A 24,671-nucleotide genomic window follows, 5' to 3' on the forward strand; every position below is an offset into this window, starting at 1 on the left:
TCTGAACCGAGCGACATCACTTTCATGCCAATTCATTAACTTTTTTGAAGGTGGGAGGGTCCCTTTAAGTCTTCTTTTGAGTTTCATTGACACAGTTGATGCATGATACAAGCAAGCCAATATGCAGGCTCCCTTTCATCCAGCATAAAGCCATAATTCTTTTATAGACCGCTGTTCTGGAATCGAGATGAGAAATTGCACTCCACTGGGATCGTCACACAAAGTTCCCAGACGAACGAGTGTCGGGAAGTCAAACAGTGACAGCTTTAGGCGTTTCTCGCAACCGCGCCACAAAACCGCAAGTGCCTCAGACTCCTTCCCCGATAGAGGCATCTCTATAGCCGAGACGTCATCCCAGAACTGAGCCTCGGCTCTGCCATCACTCTCGACACTCGCGCCTGGAATGAACCCAAATAAAACGTGATCACTGGCCTGAATGGAGCCGCCGTAATCCCATCAATGTCGCTCGTTCGTTGGGCGGCCCAGTCGGTCCTGCGAACGCATCGCTGGATCGTGGTAATTTACGGCGCCATGATTCAAACGGTCAGCCGGCGCGGGTCGTGCGCCCGGCTCGACAGATCGCTACCCGCTCCTCCCAAGGGTCTCGCTGCACCCCCACAACTACTATCAGCTATTGCCAAACAAGTCTGCCGGCGAGGGCCGCCAGCCGGCGACCTTCCGCTGATGGACGATATCGCCACACATGGGGCGCGATGTAAACGAATGGCCTTCATTAGTGGCGTCGCCAGAATCGTCTTCATTAGTGCGCTTAGCTATACGACCGTCTCGGTGCAGCACAGTGGCGCGCGGTGGCGCGGTGGCGGCTTTGGTGGCGCCTTGGCGACGATGGTTGCGCGATGGCCGCGATGCTGTCGCGGTGGAGGCGTTGGCGCTGCAGCGTCTGGCGATATAAAGTGCCGACTTTTTTCCTTCACGACAGGCCATCTTGAGTATGAGAAATAGATTGGTGACACCCCACAGACTTGGTTGGCGTGGAAAAGCCGGCTGAGGCGCAGAAGTGTCGTTTATAATTTAGTGCACCGTCTGGAACTTGAATCAGAAACGCTCACCCCGTGATGAAGAGATTACCAGTTTTATTAAAACCCAGCCGGTGACATTCAGTGACTGTCCGTGCTAGGCACATCACATCACTCCGCGGCTCAACCAGGCGTGTGAAAAGTTCTCATTTCTTAGGTGACAAATGTATGTCACTGGAGACGTACCAAATTCCCAGATAAAGACACCTGAGCTTGTAATACCCGCCGCCAGCTCGTCCGATAAGACTCGTGCGTCACTGGCTCAGCTCACCGTAAGCCCGTGTTCCGCGGCCATCACGGCTGCGCGACGCGCCGTTCGTTTGCCGTGCGGAATTTCCGCATGTGCCATTTTGGTGCCGAAATAACGTTGGCGCGAAGATTTGTGGTCTCCTTATATTCCAGCAGGTAACAATTTCGCCCTCTCATCACCATTTGGCGACGGATATCGGCCGGCGCCGCCTCTGTTCGGCCGTTCCGCTCTTCATGACGTGTAACGCAGATGAAACTCGCGTCCGCGCGCCGTCTCGGAGCGGACAAAGCGGGTCTCTGCGCGCGGAACAGCGGACGGCGGCGGACGGCGGCGGACGGCGGCGGCGAGCGTCCGTCCGGGAGCCTGTTGCCGGTCTTTAGAAGTCGATATAGCGGGCGGCGGGTGTCGCTGACGGCGGCCGAGTGTCGCTCCGTCGCCGCGCCGGCCATTAACTCGGTACGTGCTCACGGGGCGCCGCTGTTCCGATTTCCCCTCGCTCCCCGCCCCTCAGCGGACGGCGATGAAGGGTGGCTTCCGGAGGCGGCTTGGATTACCTCCGACTCCGCATCTGGGAGGTTTTGGTCCATTCAGGTCCGACTTATGGCTCCTGGCGGGCACGGGTCGCGTGGCAGAGCGTACTATTTTTATATTTCTGGTCTATGGATGTGATTTTATAGTTCTCGTATATTTAGCTTCTTGGCATAGTTTTAGAGTTCCAACTTGATTTTTTTTTTGCAGAAGTTATAACATTTACCAGACACTCGGGCTCTCTGTTCCCTGCAAACCCATCTCATTGCGACTGCCACTCTTCCAGACCCGTCGCTCTGAAGCCCTCCCTGCTCCTGCGTCCTTCCCTCGGTTAGGTACATACGTCTGTAAGCTCCCTGGTTTTTATGAACTGGACCTCGCTGCTTTCCAACTATACTTCTCTGATCAACTGCAGCAAAATGCTGCGACAGCACAATGACGGCGGCGTGGGCTGAAAATGTCGCGCCAGAAAACCGAATCGGAACTCCCGATTTCCGGAGCCCCAGCAAAGTGCCAATATTTTGGGCGGCTCGATCCGGCTAGTCCTCGGCAAGTAACTGCTCTCACTCTAAAGGAGGTGAATCGGATTCTCTTATCTCGGTTTAAAACGCACCAGCTGCTGTATCAGCATTATCTCGGTACATTTGTTACTACGATCGTCAGGAGGCACCCTCATATCTGCGAATTGGTGCAATGAACAGGTAGCTAACAAGATGATTTTAACAATACCTTGAATGCTGACTGGTTATTGTCGGAATAAGTCAGTGGTCCAAGGATGAACCCATCCTACTTGTATTCATATAAGCATGGGGAACTCGTATTTTGAAAGGGCTATTCAAAGTCTTATGCATGATAGAACTGTTGAATGGTTACGATTTTGCTAATTTATACAGATGCCTGTACGTTAGCTGAGAAGATTGAACTTGGAACATGCTGCACAATTAGCATGACATCAGAAGAAAATCAGCACATGATATTTGATCTTTACGATAAGCAAGCTTTCCATGTGTGATGAATCGTATCTGACCTTATAAATGCCACATAAACTTGAAACGGCATTTGCGAGTGCAAGCTGCACACGCCCAACTGACTTCATTTACTCATGGTAATCAGCTGTTAATTGCCACCACGATGATGTGTAAAGACACGCTATGTGAGCACGAATGCCTGATCCAGATACAAAATTCAACGGCTAACTAGACCCAAACCCCAAACGATACACCGGAAATGTTTTAGTGCTTGTGCCTTGTATTACATCATACCATTACCACAACATCGTACATGTCCCAGCGGTTAGCATGTCTTTCGTTTGGCGTCCGTGGTAATTTCGCATCCATCAGACGCATTCAATCACCATAAGCGGGGGAGGCGTACAATTATTTCTCGATCGACCCGGCGCTGTTCAGGCTAATGATGCATGGCACATTGGGCTCGTGTCATTATATTATCCCTTTTATGATGAAGCGTCGACGGTATTTGTCGTATGTCACACAAAGACGTGCAGGGAACAATAAGGGTAAACTATCGTATACACATGCACTGCTCGGTATTATTGTAGCTTACATAGTGGTACTGATTTATTTAGAAGATCGTCTTTATCAATACACACCTATACCTATTTATATACACTGTGCCTATACCTACACACAGGTAGGTGCGTTGCTGCCATGGAGTCACGCGTCGCCTGTATAGCCGTTTTATTTTTATATAGATTATACAAAACACACCTTATTCAGCGTCCGAAGTCAGAAATATATAAATCACTTGGGTAAGTTTACGGGTCCTTGATTTCTTAAAAAGTGGGTTGCAACTAGCAATTTGCAGCAAGGCTAAATACGAAAACGCAAGTCACTCCACGTAGAACCGAGTGCTAACAAAGACAAACAGTGCCTCACTCTGGCAGGGAATATTTGTCGGCCTTCAGTCAGTTCGCACTCCAGTTCTGCTCGCAGGGTTTCCAGAGGTAGTGTGAAAAGTTCAGAGTGTGACGTCATTATTCTGCTGCTGCCGGCTGCTTTTGACAGGAACCGCCGGCAAATTGCTTGTTAGATACACATCAACACCACTTTATTAAGCTGTAGCTTAGGAGCTATTACAAGCTTTCAGCTGAACTTCCACGTCGGTAAAATATTGTCAATTAATTTTCAGCATTAACCTGAAACTATTTTTTTGCGATGGTTTTGTTATCTTTTATGCTCAAAATGTTCCGAAAACAAAATAAACCCTTTTTATAAAAAGGACTATTTTCTATATTTTGATATAGGAAGAACTACATTCTATGAAAAATAATGTTTGACGCGGAAGCTTATTACCTACACGTTGACCAATCATATTGCGTAGTTCAAACCCATTGGCTGTAAGCAGCATGCTGATTGGCTGACGATGACGTGACTGCATTTCTCAGCAAGGCACGCATTCCTCTACAAGGCACTCTTTACGGGACGAGAAATGGGAGATCTTCGGCTAGGGTGATCGTTGGGCCGTAAAAACTCCTGATTTGTGCTAGTCTCAGCTCAAGCTACGAAACTGCTAGGTATTCCAGTTTAAAACCCCATGCAAAAAGTGAACTATTTTCTTTAAAGCTCTTCAAGCTTAACATCTATTGGATATGTATGTGATACGGTCTCAATCCCCTCATAGTGCTATCTCTATCATCTTCTTATGTGAGGTCTCTGACTGTCTCTGTCGCCACTGTTCTTGCGATCTGTGTATGTGCCATGTAAGCACACAGTGCCCCCAGTAATGCACTGTCTCTATTCCAGTGCTGGTCCTCTGCACTGTTTCCAGTCCTCAGTCTCTACAGTCCTCAGTTTATGCGTGCAGTCTGTATCTGCCCCTCTGCGGCCTGTCTCGCTACTATGCAGTCTGTCTCTATACCTACCCTATATATGTGTGCTACCTGTCTCTGCGCCAGCACGGCCTGTCTCTGGCCCAGTGCCGTCTGTCTCTGTCCATGTGCGGCCTGTCTCTGCCCCAGTGCGGTCTGTCTCTGTCCCTGTGCGGTCTGTCTCTGTCCCAGTGCGGCCTGTCTATGACCCTGTGCAGTCTGTCTCTGGCCCTGTAGGGTCTGTCTCTGTCCCTGTGGGGTCTGTCTCTGTCCCTGTGCGGCCTGTCTCTGTCCCTGTGCGGCCCGGCCCGTCTCTGTCCCAGTGCGGTCTGTCTCTGCCCCAGTGCGGTCTGTCTCTGCAGTCCTGTGGGGTCTGTCTCTGTCCCTGTGGGGTCTGTCTCTGGCCCTGTGGGGTCTGTCTCTGTCCCTGTGCGGTCTGTCTCTGCCCCAGTGCGGTCTGTCTCTGCAGTCCTGTGGGGTCTGTCTCTGTCCCTGTGGGGTCTGTCTCTGGCCCTGTGGGGTCTGTCTCTGTCCCTGTGCGGTCTGTCTCTGTCCCAGTGCGGTCTGTCTCTGTCCCAGTGCGGTCTGTCTCGATCCCTGCTCCTGGTCTGTTCCGATCCCTGCTCCTGGGCCTCGTTTCATAAAGCGAGTCCGTAACTTACGCCGGTTTTTGGGCTTGTATTGCAAGCGCATGTGAAGCGATAAATTTATTTCCCCTTCTCCTTTCTGTTCTAGCTTGCAAGATGAATAAATTCAACGATTCAAACTATCATTAACCGTGTTTACATAGGGTTCCCTTAATCTTCCCCTATTTGTCTCTTAAATGTCCCTTATAAAGGAATCCTCTGTCTCCTTTACCTCGCTTCACTACAAATATGGCGCAACTAAGTCATTCCCGAAGCAGTTTGCAATTTTTACTTACCTTTAGGGCTCTCCCAAATAGCTTCCAGACTAGACACTGAGGTAAAAGTGATAGCACATGAAAGCTCAAAGCAAGAAAAATCAGAAAACTATCTGGCATTTAACATACTTTAAACGGCTGAGCTATTATTCAAGTAGGTGTTATCACATCCACGGCAATATCAGAACATAGCACCTGTCGAATTTCTGCCTTGACTTTCTGCCGTTTATGCGTTAATGCCACTTAAAAATCCTCAGTCGGCGCACGTGCGCTTGTCGAGTCGGGGACCACCAGTCGGACGATTCGGAACTGCCGGCCAATCAGCACGCCGCTTTTGTGATTTGGTAGTTTGAGAACCACTGGATATGGTAGCGTAGCAGCTTTTGGAAAGGCGCTACGCTACCAAATCCTCCCCTATTTGTCGCTTAAAGAGGGAATTGAAGGGCAGGATAAAAATACTTCAAAATATGAATTGTTGAATTTCGAGTATTAAATAAGCCCAATTTCTATTGTTTACAGCATAAACGATGCTTTGTATGCTTCTAACAACAATAGCGCCCATAGCAACGTTACACGCGATCGCTATGATGCCTAAAATTCGATCTGAAAATAGGGGAGAAATAGGGGAAGATTAAGGGAACCCTATGTAAACACGGCATTATCGCTTCACATCAGTACTTACAATACAAGACTAAAAACCGGCGTAAGTTACGGACTCGCTTTATGAAACGAGGGCCTGGTCTGTTCCTGTCCCTGCGTGGGATCGGTGCCAGTGACTGCACGACCCTGAGCGATGGCCCGGCTCCGGCCCACTGTTCACGCACTGCTCGCCCGAGCGGAAGCCGGATTGTGTGATGAACGGCGTCAGTGCCGTCGCCTTTGTGCCGAACGCGTGCGGCGAGCGATCCCTGATTTTCTCTGCTGTGTGGAATGATGCGGTTCGTTGTACGGTCATTGGTTTCAATCGACAGCCAAGTTCAGCCGAGTGGCTCGTCGATGGGTTCAGCGCATGCGACGCACAAAGAAGGATCGAAAATCGATCTTATGTTTCAAAAAGATAAATTGGAATTGAATATGATGTGGGATAAAAGAGAAAGCAACAACCATTCAATAAACATGTGTCGTGGATAATATATCAGTTTTACTTGCAAGCTAATTAAAATTTGCCGCAGAGATGTCGATCAGTTAATAAGCCTCTGATCGTTAATACACTTTAAGTATCGTCACAGTTTATCGGCTTCATTCGTCATTGCTGATGTGGGACAACTTCGCTGGCAAAATGAGGTGTGCGTGTTCGAAACCTGGCGCGTTAGTGGGGCGTTACCACAGCAACATGCAGGGGAGGATCACCCCGATTTAATAATTGATGTGCTTCTCATGTCTCCATTAGGCCGAGGGATGGCTGGCATACCGACAAATCCGCCGCAGTGCAGCCGCCCATTAGAACCCGACACCGGTGCGGGCTCCGTGATTTACTCTCGGGCGGGGAGGGGGCGGGGGCGGGGGCGGCACGCTCGGCTGCCGGCGACACCCTGCTCTCCTCCATCATCGGGTGCGGGCTGTGGCGGCGCCGCCGGCGGCGGCGGTAGGAATGCGGGATACAGCGCGGTGCCACACTGATCAATGATCAGAACTGTGCAGAATCGGTGTATGTAGACGTATACGTGCAGTGCAGTTCCAGCGAGTGTGTACTGCGTGGCGTATCCGCACGCAGCGACGAGATGGCGCTGGATAGCCATCAATGAGGGAGTTATCATCAGAGACACCACCCAGCGTCATCAGAGACGCCAGCGAGCGTCATCAGAGGAGTCTTATCGCGTCATCAGAGGGATGCAGGCTCGTTTTCGGCCAGTCTTATAGCTGCTGATGATGGTTTTAGTGTCGACAACGGCCCTGCCAAGCAGTCTAGACGGGTCATGAACTGCGGCAGTGGACCGACAAGCACCCTCATCGTCCATTCTGAGCACTTAACTAATTGTCATGGGCTGGCGAGTTAGGTTGAGTGGAAGTGTTACTGCGTGACACGTATTTAAAGGTCATCAAACGGCAAAGACTGGGCAAGCATTAGTGATGGAAATGCCAAGAAATTAAAACAAACGCTCTTACCCATAGCATTTCCGAGGCCGTGTATAATCAACAACAAAAGTTCCATGATCGTTCTGTTTAGTTAGTTATATGCACAGGTCTCGCGAGATTAAGCGGTAGGTTTTGCACTTTTACATTTCCGGTTATATCTCAGAAACTAATCGATCTACGTTGAAGCCATTCTACACGATCTGCATGGCCGGCTTGTTACCCAACAAGTCGATCGCATCTTCAACACTTAAAAGCTTAAGACGACGAAGATATAGCATGAAGTACACTAAATTTTCTAGGTGCAAAACCTACCGTTAAAACCCTCGAGACCTGTACTTACCTATATTGGCTATTGCATTGCGATACGGCTTATCTCTCGTTACATTTTTCTTGCTGCGAATTCTTATAACAATTCAGATGGAAGCTCACGTAGATGGCGAACTTAACGATCGACAACGTTCAGTACTCGAGATAATATAGTTGGGTATTGTACCTATTTACAAAATGAGGGCTAGGTACGAGCAATGAACGTAAGTACCTAGTTACAGCAAGAGTAAATGCAGCGCCGTGTTTCCATGCTACAGCTTCATCAGCCAAACGACTCCCACGACACTCCTATTTTGGCCACCGTATGACTCGACAGCAAAACCAGCTATAGCGTTTCTGTTTTTCTGGCCGCGTGTCGCTCACGCGGACGGCTGTGGCCCGGGGTTTTGTGACGTCAGAAGGGGGTCGCTGACGCTCCATTAGTCGCGTCTGACGGCCGGCATCTCACGTGACGGCGGGCCCGGCACCCTCCCTCCGCAGCCCGCCGTGACAGCGGGTCAGCGCCCCTGCCTGAGCACAGACGGCGACTGGATCCAGCGGCGGGGAGCTGAGATGAGGGCGGCTGAAGGAGGGTGTAGAGCGGAGGACGAAGGACTGTGAACAGTATAGGAGGTAAGCAAATGGCAATGGAGGTTGGGAAGTGGATGGTGGACGATGGGCGGTGGACGGCGGACGATGGACAGATATCGAATTCTTCTGGTGCTCGTGGGGCTTCAACTGCATGAAAGGTAGCTGAAGGAAAATGAGACAGTTGTAAATATGCTCACTCGCAGACGGGCACTAGAGGTAACAATGCAGTTGAGCTGTTTTCCACCCCCTGTTTCCCAGCTCAGACGCGATGATCTTCATCTACCACCCCACGACCTCCGACATCTCCCCGATCCTCCCACGACCCCTTCCCTCCCCCCGCGGCGTCGGCCGTTCATCACCGCAGTTGGCGCCGGTGTGACCGTGTTGTGACGCCGGCGGCCGGGTCAGCGCGACCGGCCGCAACGCCGGCCGTAACGCGGCGCTATTGTGACGTCTGCCGTGACACATGGCTTCCTCGGCGGTGGAGTGTGCCGGCGCGAGCTGCACACGATGGATGGCGGCCAGCTGGGGAGCTGTGGTGGGTGATGATGGGCTATGAGCTGAACCAGGCGAGACGGAGAAGAGTTATGGGGAAACTACCGAGCCCTCAGCAAAGCGGCTGGTACGCGGGGAGGACCGGACATGGCTCGAACGGAAACGAACAGCCCTGTGACACAGTGGTGTTAAGTGGTAAACAATGATACATGAAAAGCAATTGAGGCGGTGAGTGGTCTGAACCGACCGGAACGAAGTCATTTCGTGTGTGCAGGATATCATGCGATGGATCGTTGAGGTCACCGTGAGCCTGTTATAGGTCAAACAGGCAGCCGGGGGCTGGCTGGTAACAGGATCGGTATTACATCAGGCCTCGGCGGACGTCACTCTGATGGATGTGATGTGTTCATGCCGGCTGCAGCCTCTCGTGATATGTCGAATTAGCAGCATGACATATGGACTATTGATGAGAGCTAATCTGAAGATGGAATGATTAATGCATCAGTGTAATGGGGTCGACGTATAGTAACATTGGCACGACGACAAACTAAATCGGGAACTCATAAAACAGAGACAGCTGACAGTGGTATAACATTTTGGCAAATACAGCAATTAAACCCAAAAATATTCGATTCAATCCATTATCACCTAATGAATGATTTCTAGTACAAACCCAAAATAATGCCATGCATTCATAGATCATGTACCTATTATGAATGTTTGACGACTTTTTTGTTGAAAGCAAATGCCTATGGCCTAGGAAGGTATTATCGTAATCGTAGATTAGGATCCCCGATGGAGGTGTCAGATGATCATATGGAAGTCTGCGATTGCATAGGTACATGCCTTCGTAGGTATGCTTTTGGCAGGTGCTTTCGATTGTAACTTTAGCCTCTTTCGAACCTTTGATCTTTGGCCGATGATCTATTAACCAAAACGGTGAATCTTCAGGCAGAATGAATTATTTAGATAGATAGTATCCGTTTTCACAACGGCCAACTGGTAAACATTTGGTGTACATCTGGTACAGATTAGGTGCAGATTTGGTCAAATCAGGTTCAGTGTGTCTCTTAGGAGCTATCAGCTAGGGTTGCACTAATTGCTTACATGCCTGCTTTTTCATATTATCAGAGAGCATCATCGATTAAAACACTGAAATAAATTCATGAAATGAAGATATTTGCTGTAAAAGATATTAGGTGCAGATTTGGTCAAATCAGGTGCATTCACCAGATTGCCCGTCGTGAAAACGGCTACTGTCTCCCATTAGCTTCTCCACCATTCCTTCTGATCAGCTCCACAGTCAGAATGTGAGACTTGCTCTGAAGTTACCTACCACCACACCAACTATTCTCCGTATTCACGAAGTTGGTCTCTACTTACCATAGTTGTGAGGAACAGGATCAGAGGGATCCAATTACCTTACGCCACGACTCGCGATCCTCAAGGGTCTCTAAGTGCAAATTATTTCCCCAAGTTAGCGTGATTAACAAAAAATTAACGGTCTCATACGAGAGATTCTGCATAAATAACTATCTGGGTAAATGTATTTTGTTAGTAGTTCAGAGAGAAAACTATACGAATGTTGTCAGGTTTGTTTCTGCTTATTTATTCACTACGGTATCATAAGATGTTTTACGAAAAAAATATCAGTCCAGGTACATAGTCCACAGAAAGCTGGAAAAGGGAAGAAATGCGTAAGATTTAGTCAGTAGTTCGATATGCTTACATGTAGCCGGTCCCGGGCACTTTCAAAGCCAAGGTTTGGATAAGTTAGTTCGGGTCACGTACGTGCAAACTAGTTGAGGTCTATGGCAGTGTGGCCGGAATATCTCACAAACTTCCTTGAGTGCAGAACTATGTCCGAGTTGTAGAGAAGTCCCGCGGCGCCGAGGCCGGTGTCGCAACCTTGCCTTGTCGCAGCGGCGTGGCTCAAGGCACAGACCTGGCACCAATACAGATGACGGTCAGCGAGAACCTTGTTTTGGCGGAGTAGCCTCGCGGACGGACTCCTTGGCGATCAAATAGCCGTCGCCGCTGAAACAGGCAATAAGCGCGCAACAGCCTCTCCGGGATGACAAACAGCGAGAGCCCGACAATTCCTCAGCACGCTCCTCGGTCGCCAAAGAGGTCGGCGCCTCGGAGTGATATCGGACTATTGTGGCGCCGGCCGCGGACAGAGAATGCCACTATCGGGATTAAATTCATCCGGGTGTCGCCTCAGCACGCCGCGATGTCGTCTTGGACGAAAGCGTCGACTCGCGGAGCCGACGGCCCGCTCTATGCCGTGCTCCCTCAGATATTCTGCCGCCATACCGAGGCCTATCTCACACACACCCGCAATGCACTGGTAGCCAGTCCAATGGTGCCGCTAATATATATATTACATATTTATGAATATAATTATGCATGCATCAGTTCCATTCAAAATCTCACAAAAAAATCATATTTTTGTTTTGACTCGTTAGTCGTTCTCCCCTTTTCTAAAAGATTGTTTTGACAACAGCCTTCTCCTTCTACTTATCGGTCTTAGATTGTAAGTCCCGGACGAGATCAAATAAAATAAACGAACAAAATATCGGCGAAACGTAGAACTAACTTGGTTCGGACTGAGTCCAAATTGAGAAATATTTTGGTATTGTCGCAATCATTTTAATGATGGAATTGCACGAAGCCTACAGCCTACACCAACTTCTCTCATCCCAACCTATACTTACCTCACTGCACATCTCTCACGTCTCTCGCCTCTGTTTTGCCTCCTCTCGGCCTGTCCGTCCCTGCGCATCCTCCCCGCTCAGGTCCGCGGAGGCGGACGGCGCGGGAGGTCCGGCGGCCTGGGACAAAGGCGACCGGAGAGCCACGGCCTGCTCATCAGTATTCGGGCCCGGCCCAGCGGCGACACCTGACAGATGAGTGACCTCGAGAGGTGTCGCGCGCCGCCCGGGTCACTGCGCGAGCCGCCACGGTCACACCGGGGACGAGGCGAGAAGAATGGACAGGTAGGAGGGATGCGAGCCCGTGATTGGGACGGACGAAGGCAGAGATAGAGAGATGGAGAAATGGAGGAACTGAGAAATGAGAGGGATAGACAAGTGGTGGGACATAGGGACGATGGGAGGGACGCAGTAGATCGATGATAAGAGTGATTTGAAGAAAAAGGCGTGACTTTTCTTTCCTAACTTGGGCCTTAATGGACAAAGAACGTAGCTAAAATCTAGGGGGTCATACATACCTCGGGCGGTTCAATACTATATGGAACATACGCATGTCGATTTTTCAACACAACACAAGAATTGCCCGGACTAAAACATAAAACCCGTCGTATAGTTCAAGCAAGAAGCGCGGTGTCACCTGTCGCTGCACGAGAGACGGCCCCAAGCGGACGAGCCGAGCCCCCTGGGTGGTTCCGTCGGGCGTTTTTAGCGTTCGCCACGCTGACAGTTGAGTGGCACTGCCGTGAGGCTAACTTGACATTGACTGAAAAACGACCGGCGACGAGGTGTTTTATTGCATTGTTAGGAACTGTTCTGCAGAGGCGCGGCGCACTGCAGGTAAGTCACTGGTTGTGTAACCGGCCGCGGCGGGCACACACACAGGTATGTGTGACCGCCGGTTTGGTGGGAATAGGTGAGGGTCTGATAAACCACCTGGCCCACCGAAATATGACATATTCCACAGTCCAGCATCAGGCCACCGCGCAGGTGGAAAGACACTGTCCGCAGTACAATAACTCTGAACGTCATGAAATATTACAAGCTCCAGCATTTGACGGGGCTCATTAAACACAACTCTTAATTTCATAGCCCAGTTGATGTCTCATAAGCTTAATGACACACAGCGGAGGAAGGCTGACACCCGGCAAGCATCCCATTACTGGGCCGCAAAATTTACCGACAGGCCATATTTGACATCGTGCGGATTTAGTTGGCTCGTTCTGGCGGCGATGCGCGCTATAAGACAGAGCCCTTAATGCGGTGGCGGCGCGTCCGGTGGCCGCAGCGCCCCGCGGCGTTATTGGGCTCGTCGATCGTGTCAGAAGCCGGCCCGAGCGGCGAGCAGGACACCCTCCGCGGCCGGCCGGGTCAACGGCAGGTCATCACGTCTGGGTATAGCTATAGGTAACCCCAGACTGGAGCAGTGGCCGGATTGATGTGCTAGGGAAGATGGATTTTTTTTCTCCGGGATTCGGTAAGATATAATAGTTGTCAGTTATGCGTCCGTTCGTCTACAAAATATATACAAACGCCTAAAGAAAAGGTGCTCAATAGCCTATTTCACGACGGCCAGTGGTATACATTTGGTGCAGATTAGGTGCACATTTGGTGCAGTTTTGGTCAAATTAGTTCTTAAATGTTGACAGTTTGGGTTGCACAGATGCTTATAGACCTATTTTTCATATTATCAGACCTCGTTTTCGATTAGAACACTGAAATAAATTAATGATATGAAGAATGAAGATATTTGTCGTTAAGGAGATTTGGTGCAGATTTGGCCAAATTAGTTGCATTCGCCAGATAGCCTGTCGTGAAAGCGGCTAATACATAATTGAGAACCGCGGGCCGAGTGTGCAGCTCAAACAAACTCAACCATCGTTTCGCTTGCTAGTATAGGTGCTATCCTCCCGTGACACCGCACCGACAATACAACGCGGCAGGCCTCACCTAACATAAAACAATGCCCCAAGTTTTACTTTCTCGTCGGCTGAATGAGGCACCTCCAAGAAACTCCCGGCGACCTTCTCGGGACAACTCGGGCGTCCAGTCTGTCGTCGCAGCGGCCGTCTCGGTCGGCCAAAGTTTCACATCCTGTTGGTCACTGTTTCTCCGGCAGCCTTGCCCCGGGGCGATTGCGGTGCAATTCGGACAGACTCGGCGAAAACACGGCGGCGGCTAACTCGGCAGCTAACTCGAACAGAGCGCCTCTGTGCGTCTCGGCGCGTCTCCTCGGCGGACGTCCCCAGCGGCCAGGGACGTGTTGTTCACAGGTGTACACAGGTACACAGGTCCATCTGGGCTGTGCGGGGCTCAGCCCGGCTGCAGGCTGGGCTGGGTGCGGGTTTGGCCAGGTTTGGCTGCAGTGCAATCTGGGCTGGCACTGATGTGCTAGGTTGTATTGCAGTGTGTGGATTGTGCAATTATGTGTATTATGCAACATGCACTGCTATGTTTGGCTGTGTTTTGTAGTGCACTGGCGGACGTGCTCCGCTGCCTGCATTATTTGTTACGATGCACCGGTTCGCGCCTTGCTGTGCGATGTTGTCCTACATACTATATTACGTCCTGTCTCATTCCGTGTGGCACCATCTCGTGCCGATCCCGTGCCGACTCCGACCTACCGTCGGGCCCAGAGCCTGTCGGGAGCGGCGCCCAACGAGGGGGTGGCGTGTGCTGCTGGCCGCTGTTTATAGAGCGCCGCGGAGCCGTGGGAAGTCGCACCCTGCCGACAGCCTCCGTAAATGTTATCGCACCGTACCCACGGGCGTGCCACAAACGGAGGGCTCTCCGGCGGCCGGCCCAGGTCGATTAGGCCGACTCGACATGAATGGACTTCTTGTTTAAGCGTTCCAGAAATAAAGCCCCGGTGAGTAACTATGTGCTGACGACGCGGGATGCCGGCGGCAAACATTGGGGTAAGAGCTTGCTATGGTTTGCTACAAATAGCCTGCCGATGTTGAGATTTGGCGCTGCGGAATAGAGCATGCCAGTCGATGGGAAAGAAGACAAAAAAGATGCCTTCTCACTGTGGAAACATTCAGCACCTTTGTGCTCCATCGTTGTTATGGTGCTGGCTGCTGTGGAAACGATTAAAAAAGTCCGACCAAACGCAACCACCATTAGCACACGTGCTTGTGCGCATTTTATGACACAATGCATGCATCTTAGGTCTTAGGACAGCTTGGGAGGACCATTTAAACAATAAGGCTTCCAATGACTATAGGTATAGTTACTTGAAAATTATAATTTCACTCTTAGCTCCCCACGACTAATCCCATGCGCCACATCTCGCACTGCACAATATTCACCGTCACTGTATCCCTGTGATTCATCCAATACATACGGCCGAGTGATGACGCCATGTATCCCCCAGCAGGGCTTCTGTCCGTCACACCGCAGTAATATCGCCGCTCCCATTACGGCGAGACAGCCGTCTCCCAGAGACAGCTCCATTGGAGGATCAGTGTGGCAGCGAGGACCGAGGGAAATGACGACTGTATCAGTGGCCTCCTGCAGCAGCCCGTGAGAATGCGTTATGTGCGGCAATGGCGCACGTGGCACGGGAGTGACAGCGAGACTGATGACATATTTTGCGGCGCATTATAGGCGTGTTCTGGATCATGCACATGAGGGATTCCGAGTCTCCTCATCATTTCTTTTATCATAGTAGGTGTGGGTCAATGTTCACCAGATTTATGAGTTCATCATGATAAGATGGACCTTGCTTAGCACGTTTACAAGACCGTCAAACTAAATGAGAACATGCAGCGTCATCGCTGCTGTCATACTCCGACTCAGCTGCTGAAAGGCGATCGATAACTGAACAGAGACTTGGGACTCAGAGTTCTGCTTTGGAAGCCTGATAGATGGAGGCCTGATGGGTCACGTTTTCCCGGCTCCAATAGATCGAGTGGAGATCGAGTGGAGATCAGACCAGCGCAGAGATAGCCGTGCTGTGGAAAATAATCCGACATTCTCCAGAGAAAAATCGCAAAAGGTATTTTGACAATATATCTCGAGCAGTTAACGTATAAAATCAACTTCAATCACTAACATAAATAAATATTGACTATAGCACACTTCTATTGTGCCATTCCTGAGCACTTCAACGAATGTCGAGATATTGCAAATCAATCATTTTCTTTATAAAAACTAAAAAGACATAGCAATAGCATCAATGAGTAAATTACGTATCAGCAGAATGTTCCATATTTTGCAGGTGAGATGAGAAGCCTGATTCTGAATTTGTGTTCATCAGCTTTATCTATTTCAGGCCTAAATTCGCTGAAAACCCCGTAGTTTGACTACGGCTAAAAATTTGAATTTTCATGTTAGCCTAAAAAGTACCTGTAGGGGAGAGCGGGGAGAGTTGTATCATGTCCAAGCTGTATCAGGGCGAATTGTGCCAAACTTATCCAATGGATGGCGCTCGCCACACGACCAGCCGACGAGGTTTTCCGGGCGCCATCTTTCCCTGTTCTGTCTTGTGGCTGAGTGGACGCGTCTCGAGGTGAGAGCCGATTTTATGTTGTTTTTTTTTTAATGTCATTCTAAAAAAATAAGTTGCAAGAAAATGTGTGTTCTGGGCATTTAGATGTGCACGAATTTGAAAGATCTCCGTAGCGGTGGTGAGGGTAGGTTCTAAGGCTGCGTGAGTGAAAACGGATTTCTCCAGCTGTCCGCTGTTTTTTGAGCACGAGGATGTTTTTTTTCCAAGATGGCGGCTAGGTACATGTTGTATCAGAGCCGGGTGGGGTATGTTGTAACATGTATGTATGTATGTATGTATGTATGTATGTATGTATGTATGGGTATGTTGCTTTTGATCGCGAAAGCTAAGCCCTGGTTCGCGTTTGTAGGTAGCTAGACAATGCTCGTTCCATTTCGGCACAATGTGTTGGCTTCTTTGCTCTTAACGGGCCACTTTTGCGTCTAGTCTGTTGATGTTTTGTTCGGATTGCATTGACCTAAGTTTGGTCTAATAAAGTGAAGCCTTTGAGCACACCTATACATTGTATTAACCACATTTAATGTTGTTGTTATGTTCAAAACCAGTAGCAAGCACACTCCCTGAAACGTGAGATAGTGATACAAATTACCCCACCATGTGATACAACTCACCCAAGCCATGGGGCAAGTTGTATCAAAAACATTGTTCTATTCGGGAGACCGTAGAAGAAAAACTGGTAGAGGTAGCGGAAAAGTTACTTTGCACAAAAAAGCAGAAGAATCAAGGAAGGGGAAAGTATGGAAATAATGAGTTTATCACGGATAGTTACGAGGTTATGGGTCTCGGAGTAAAAACTGATACAACCCACCCCACTCTCCCCTACCTAATGCAATTCATATCTGTCGCGTAGTGAGTGTGCAATGTAATGTACCTACGTATGAGTGCCAAGGACTTGGTCCGCTAATGGACTGTCCACTAATAATCGTTCGAGTGCTTAGTATCATCTCAACTTCACCCAATCTGTATTCGTGCTCAAAACAAACAACACTAATGGGCCAGTCGATTACTTCAAACAGGAGATCATGATCGAACTCAGATGCATTAATAAAGCGCTTGGCCAAAACGCTCTCGTCATGATCTCATATTTGCATTGAAAACACGGCTATTTACTTTGGACACGATACGTGTTACCCAAACGGTGCCCGTAGCTGAGACATCGGAACGCGCTGCCTATAAAACAGAACAGCGACATATGAAAACACGGCGGACGAACGAGCGCTCGAAGTTGTGTAATTTACGACGGCCTCTGTCGCCTTGGACGGAAATAAAACCCGCTTTAATAGGACTGCACACCCGTTTGCTAGGAACTTGCAACAAATAAAAACTCTGGGTGAGACACAGAAGTCATACGGGTTGCAGGCGAGAGCGCGTCGGCCTGAGTTATGGTAGCCCTATCGGACAGGCCAGCAGACGGTGACACTTCACCATGCCATCGGGCCGCATTCCGCATCACTCACGGCGGCAGTTTTATATCGCACGGCCTCGACTGTGGGACTGTGGCGAGACAATGGCGCGCCGCTCGCCGATCGGTGATCACAGCGGCGCCATTGACAGCTCCTATCGGATTTGCAGCCGCTCGACGCCCACCGTATACAGGAGTCTGTCCGGTATATCGATGGTGCAGAGGTATACATATTCATCGCTATCGCACGGCGCCGTTCAGACTAGCACGCAGTAGTATTTTTTTCATCCTGCCTGCTTGTAACATCTTTGCTCGTTTCATCAAATTGTTTACTGTGGGGTCTCACCGTTCTGCTTCAGGCTATGCAAACATTTTGTAATTTCAGCCACGGAAGTTTGCATTTTCCAAGTATCCTGCGAGGCAGAGTACTTTCCTCAGAGCGCAAACTTCGACATTTTCCTAAGTGTGTTGTACGGAGATGAAGGGATGAATAAATAAAACTGTGTTGCAACTGGAAATGAACAATCACCAGAATCCTGGCATAAAAAGGACATAGACATATACCTACATGCAACACCAATACACTCAAAATATTGTTGAAGGAAAGGACTGTATGGCGATGCTTGCCGTTTTACGTAAATTCAGTTATTTAGTATTTACACTTCAAGAAGCCAATAACACGTTATAAATAAGGAAAGGAACAAAAATCAAATAAATACGCACACCATTTTACATTATAGAACTTGCTAAACAGAAAAGATCATTTTATGATTTTACCACGCCATTTATCCCCTTGTTTCGTTAGCCTACTTAGTGACCGATCGCTAAAAACGCTCAACAATTTCTTTCCACGTCAGTCGGTGTATTAAATGGGTCGTTTAAATGCGGTTCCAGCGTCGGTTCTTCCCTTCTCCAGGTCAGCAGTGTAGCGGGAAAGGCGGCACACGCCGCCACCGATCCCTCCCCCCTCCGAACACGCCATAACATCGTCTCCAGCGCCGCGGCTGGCGCCGTCGCCGCCGACACGATATAATTAAGCGACCTGTGTCGTCGGCCGCCGTATCTCGCGGCGCCGGCAGCATCTCGCCCCACCCTCAGCACGATTCACTTAGCCGAGACAGCGGCCGCGTCTCCCCTCCGCGTCTCTAAATCCGACTCCCGCGGGCTTCCTCCCGCTCCCGTGCGGCTTCTTGTGGCTTCATTTTGCTCTCAATCGGGGCCGGCCGCGCCGCCGGGGAGGGTTTACGGCGTCTTTACGAGGTGTAACGTGGCCCGGCGACACTGCGGACGACGCTCCGGTGACCCACGGCCCAAACAAACACTGCTCGGGGGATGATGAGAGCGGTCACACGGCGCAGAACGATGGGTGATGTGGGGACAGGAGGCGGCAAATTTGGGAAGGGAAGACATTTGGGAATCCATAGACAGGCGGGAGAAAGACAGACGAGAGTCTTCCCAATTTTTCAGAACTTATTCTTTGGAGCGCTCTTGCGAGGAACATTATGAACGTTAGAGAGAGAGAAAATATATGAAAAATTGACCTCTCCTCGACATTTAAAATTATTTGAATTTGAATAGTATTTGGCTATAATTTGAATAATATTTGGCTATTCAAATAATTTTAAATGTCGAGGAGAGGTCAATTTTTCACATATTTTCTCTCTCTAACTTCCCAATTTTTGTTTATCTCTAGACAGCAGACATACAGACAACTGCCATTATTTACCAGACCGTCTGACATTTCCCTGTGCACGTTTCTCAGTTCCTAACAATATTGAGGCGTCTTGAGCATATCAGAAAGGAGCAACGGATGCACTAAATAAATGAAGAAATGAATGCAGCCGCGTCAGCTCAATCAATTCCACCAGGTGCGTTAAACTACACCACACGGCCATGCAATGATATCGTCCACAGAAGCTCATGCTGGTAGACCGCAACACCCTGAAACTGGCGTCCGTTTCCACATTAGCGGACAGCGGCGCGGGCCGGCACCGGCTCTGGCCAACGGGTCATTAGCATGGAAATGGAAATTTTAAGCCCAGAGGAGATACTGCCGGATTAAATATTGGCATCGAGCTGACGGAGCGTATCTTGTCCCTGTTTCACGTCAACCGATTCCACCAGTCGCGGAAATCGGGCATGGCAGCTATCTCTAGACCGAGGGCCTCCGGATTCCACGCACCACTAATTACATGTATGCATTATGCACTAAAGCGGCCATGTCTCGTTGAGCCTGACAATGATAAGCCCAGCCCTATGGCCGTGTACCGGGAAGTGTTTCAATAGATCCCTTTGTATTCGGGGAAAGGCAAATCGCATGCTTGTGATATCAGCTTTGGTATAATGCTGGCTGTTACAGAATGATGCGACAATGTTGTGTTACGTCCTCCAGCCCGATAACATTATCCTCTCTGGAATAAACAACAAGCAGCTGAAGTAGTACGCTTCCGTCCCGTGAGCTCAGGCTAGATTAACGTATATCCGCCCGGAGCGGCAGACACGCGAGCAAACAACCCAGAGGTGGGCAACGCAGCTGACAAACAGGACGCAAAACGACCCAGATTCATTAATGTATATGGCGCCATTAGAGGTCGCCTAATTTGGCCCGGTGGCGGTTATGAATGCTGCAGTGTCCCCGCGGGTGCTGTGAGTGCGCGGCACCCCTTCCTGCAGAGCAGGGCCCCATTCATCACCCCACTCGTTTGTCGCACCCCAGCCGGACGCCGCCATAGTCATGTGGACCATTATGGGGCGGACAAACCAGCCTCTGTGGGCCCCCGACAGAGCACTGCAGTTTTCACTGCTACTTGTGGCGAATGTAATAGACGGCTATAAATGTTGAATGTGGCTTGAGTCGTTCGTTGTATTGTTTGGTATTGTATTGTATTGTATTGTTTAGTAAAAGATTCACCGAAAATCAAATCATCTGTTGAGGTAACTGGCGAATGGTCTTGCAGAGCAAAATCTGCAGTTACCGGGGTGCATATTACACGGAGTTTATCAAGCACGGTTTTATACAAAAAGATTCACAATAGCAAATCTGTTTCTAAGGTTCCCGTCCTAATTTGCTAGCTCATTTATCCCCTAAACGCTGCATGCAGCGGAGCCCCACTGCTTATGAAGCGATCTAGCGATGTAAGTTAGGTTGTGTATAGCGGGACAGCCTACCCACCAGGCGTTCCGCTGCGCCGCATAGCATACGAGTTGGGCGGGACAGTATACCCACCAGGCGCACACAGCGAGATTCACTAAATGCCTATAGACGCAGACGGACGAACGGGGGAGCGCTTTTACATATTGGACATCGTTCGGGTGGCTCTGATATTGTTGTAATAATATGTAGAATGTAGGTTCGATTTTTTTTTTATAGCATAAATAGTAAATACATAACTGCGTGACGCCAGTGGTTTTTGGCTGATTGTAATTGAGTTTTGGACACATCCAAGCTCTTTAAGAGTAAGTCGCAAGTTGCGCAATCATATTAGGACACCGGAAAAGCGCAGCAGTCTACTCAGCTCTGACACCTTCCTCCTGGTATGGCAGTCGGTTTTCCTTATTTCTTTTCCCTCCGAACATACACTTCCTACCTGCACCAAACAGACCACCATGTCTGTCTGTGCAAACTTCCGCGGACCCAGTCCTGTCCCCCGAGAGATCGTGACTAGTGCTGCCCAGCCGCCAGCGTTACTTCCCGTGGTCGGTGCAGCGTTCGGTCTCCACGTCGTCCCACCGTTCCACCAGCTATCGGAAAATTCCGTCATCCTGTCCTCCCGTCCCATGGTTTCATCTCCGTTTATCACCTGTCCTGTTCGCCTTTCTGCTGCATTTATGCATAATTTTCCGTCGTCTAACTGTCCCGTTGTCTTATGTATTGTTGTTGCTCGTCCTGACAAGCCATTATTATACCGTATACGTTCCATTTAGATGCCGTTCCTGACTCCCTATCCTCCGTGACCAATCGTCACGATTCCCGTCCTAACTTCAGTCCCGACTTCCATCCCATTCAGGTGCCGTCTCTATCGTTTTGGCTTCTGTTCCTTCTCCAGCCACTCTCCCGTCTCCACTCGATTCTGTCCCATGCAGGTGCTGTCCCTATCGCTTTGGCTTCCTACCGTCCAGTCTCGCGTCCCGTCTCCCGTCACCGTTCCGTCTCCGTCTCCACTCGATTCTGTCCCATGCAGGTGCTGTCCCTATCGCTTAGGCTTCCTCCCGTGCCGTCTCTCGTCTCTTCTCCAGTCCCCTGCCGCCTCTACCCGACTCCGTCCCATCCAGGTGCCGTCCGCTGCTCCGATGGTCGATTGTCATTGCCCTAATACAATAGCGCATATATCGAATAAACAAAGCGGCAATCGCCGGCCCGCAGCCGGACGGGGTGCCCCGGGGGCTTGTTTTTCCGCGGCCGCCGCGGCCCGAGGCCGATTCGATAAGGCAAGAGTCTTACTCCTCCTACTCTCTGTCCCTCTCCCCCTCCTCTCTCATATACTAAACTCCTACGTCAAGAGGGTATGGATCAATGTAGCCGGTTGTCGCCGAGATGTGTGCTTGTTCAGTTGGCAATAATCGACTTAAGGAGGGGGATCAAAAGCTGTTCTCCAGCGAAGTAGCAAAGTACTGTTTTGAAGCTGTGCCTGTGTTCATAATTATTTTGCTATTGATCTAGCTCCTAGTCGCACAAACATATACAGTTAATTGATAATTAGGTACACTAAAAAATTAACGTTCTGAACACGGGTGATGGTGGCTTGGGAATGGGAAAAAACCGGCGCAATAAAGTAGACCAACTTTGTTCGTTGGAAGCTGAAACGAAACACAATAATGATGTAGGCACGCCAAAAGCAGTCGGTTTTATGAACACAATAAAAAGGTCTATTCAGCTAAATTGAGGGCGCAAATCATACAGCGGAGTGAAGTGTTTACACAAAGGTCGCGTGGTCCCGGCCGTCGCTCACAAGTTAGGGCCAAGTTTGCTTTGAAAGGCGCTCAGGTAAGTTGCGAAAACACGCACAGTGCCGCTCTCGGCGGAAGTTGGTGCCGTTTGAGGAATGAAGCGCTCGCTGAGCCGGGTGTGCCGGCGCCACCGTGATCAATGGTCGCCGCAGGTGCGCCAAAGTAGCCTGAGATCGCAGCGGGCGGCGCGAACCGGCCGGCCTCCGCGCCAGCCACCGGCAGCGCATCGTTTGATCACAGCACCGTTCGCATCCCGCAGTTGGCTCACAATGCAAATACAAACTGAACCGTTCAATATTTCAGGCCCCGGTGATTGAATTTGACGGTCACAGCGACCGATATGCCCGCGTTGGCTGCTGTCATATTTCAGCAACTTTCATTGGCCGCCTCTCATCGCGTGCATGTCCCGTGCAATCAACGGGGATCGTTTTTGAGCGAGTGCCTGCATCTGTCACGGTGACACCCCGCTCGCCGTCCGTTCCCGAACATGGCCGCGCGGCCCTCAGCACGCGGTAAATATTCAGACGAGGACACGAGCCAATGGTGGGGGACGACGCGGCCATCAATGGTCCACATCTGCCCCCGTGCGGCGACAGAAGCGCCAGGCCGTGCCTCTCCGTGGTCCCAGTTAACTCGCGCTGATGCAAATGCAGATGTGGGACCTTCTGTGACGAAATCATTCATGTTACATGTATGTATGCATGTTGTACAAGCCAGCGATGTGTCATCGACGCCTTCCTACAAGACTTTGAATGAATAGCGATTACCGGCAATAAATTGGTTCATTTATTCGCCGTTGTAAAATTCAAACAAAGACGTGTTATCATTATATCGCAGCCAATTGGCTCGTTAGAATAGCTCCGTCGGGGCTCGTAATACCGATTAGCTCCGATCCACGCAGCGCTAGTGTCCCGGTCTCCGGATCATCAGTCGCCGGTATTCCGCCGGTCTCCGGCCTGGTGCCTGACCCGGACCCGGACCACCCTCTCAGCCAGGAGGGCCGTTACGGCTCCCCGCGGTGCCACCAGTACCGATTAACCACCGCATGTCTGATGCGCCGCGTCTACTCACCGCCCGCGGCCGATGACAAAGGCGTCACCGGGGAGACGGCCTCTCTGTTACCGGCCGTTGCCATGGTGATATTCGTTTGCAATGTCTCCGCCTCCTCCCAGTGGCAATATCGGTGCACTGGCGGCCGGCGTTCACCGCCTATACCGGCGCCGGTTTCCGCCCGGCCGCCGTCTCGGAGGTCCGTATTAGACGGTATCCAGCCGCGCTGGCGCTCTTTACCCATCCGCCGCGGCGGCGCGTACGAGTCCCCGGGCGCCGGTTGGAGACCGGCCTCGCCTGATGACTGTACACCGCCGCCGACATATTTCAATACAGCCGGCCGACGGCGGTCCCAAAGGACCGGCTGCAGCCGCGCTCCGCAGTTACAAGCGCCCGCCGCCGCCGCCGCCGCGACGACAAAGACGACGACGACGACGATGATGATGATGACAATGACGACGCGACGACGCACACAGCGCGGTCTCAGCCGCCAGTAACTGATTGTGTTCGCAGTGAGAAGTTCTGGGCAGAGCGGAGGAGAAGGTAGGGGAGAGTGGGGCACATTCGTGCAAAAAATGGATAAACCCATATATCTGTTCTTTGGTTAGTGCAATGGCAAAATTGTTGATTGTAGTATGGAAAGGAACTATTGCAGATAGTTTTCCTCTCTAAAAGTTATCCTCTAAAATTATTGCTTCCATTAGAAAAAATGACTTTTAATAACTATGAACATTTGCACGAAACTGCCCCACCTTTGGGGCACATTCGTTCAAGAGGTGGGGCACTTCCGTTCACCCTGCAAAGTTCGAGAAATTACCGGGCATTACCAGAAATTTACCAAAGGAAATTGGCAGGGGGTCATTTCACTTGATTCCTTTCGACAAGAATGCATTGCACAACATATGTAGAAAGAATGGGCTGGCCAACAAGAATGTGCCAACTGCCGGCCTCCGTGACCTCGCCAAGTTCGCGTGAATTGCTCGTCACGACGTCGCAAGCAGTCGAGACTGAGTCAGGCGAGCGTCATTAGAGAAACC

The sequence above is a fragment of the Amphibalanus amphitrite genome, unplaced genomic scaffold, assembly GCF_019059575.1.
Source record: "Amphibalanus amphitrite isolate SeventyFive unplaced genomic scaffold, NRLGWU_Aamphi_draft 000116F_arrow, whole genome shotgun sequence".
NCBI classification, from domain to species: domain Eukaryota; kingdom Metazoa; phylum Arthropoda; class Thecostraca; order Balanomorpha; family Balanidae; genus Amphibalanus; species Amphibalanus amphitrite.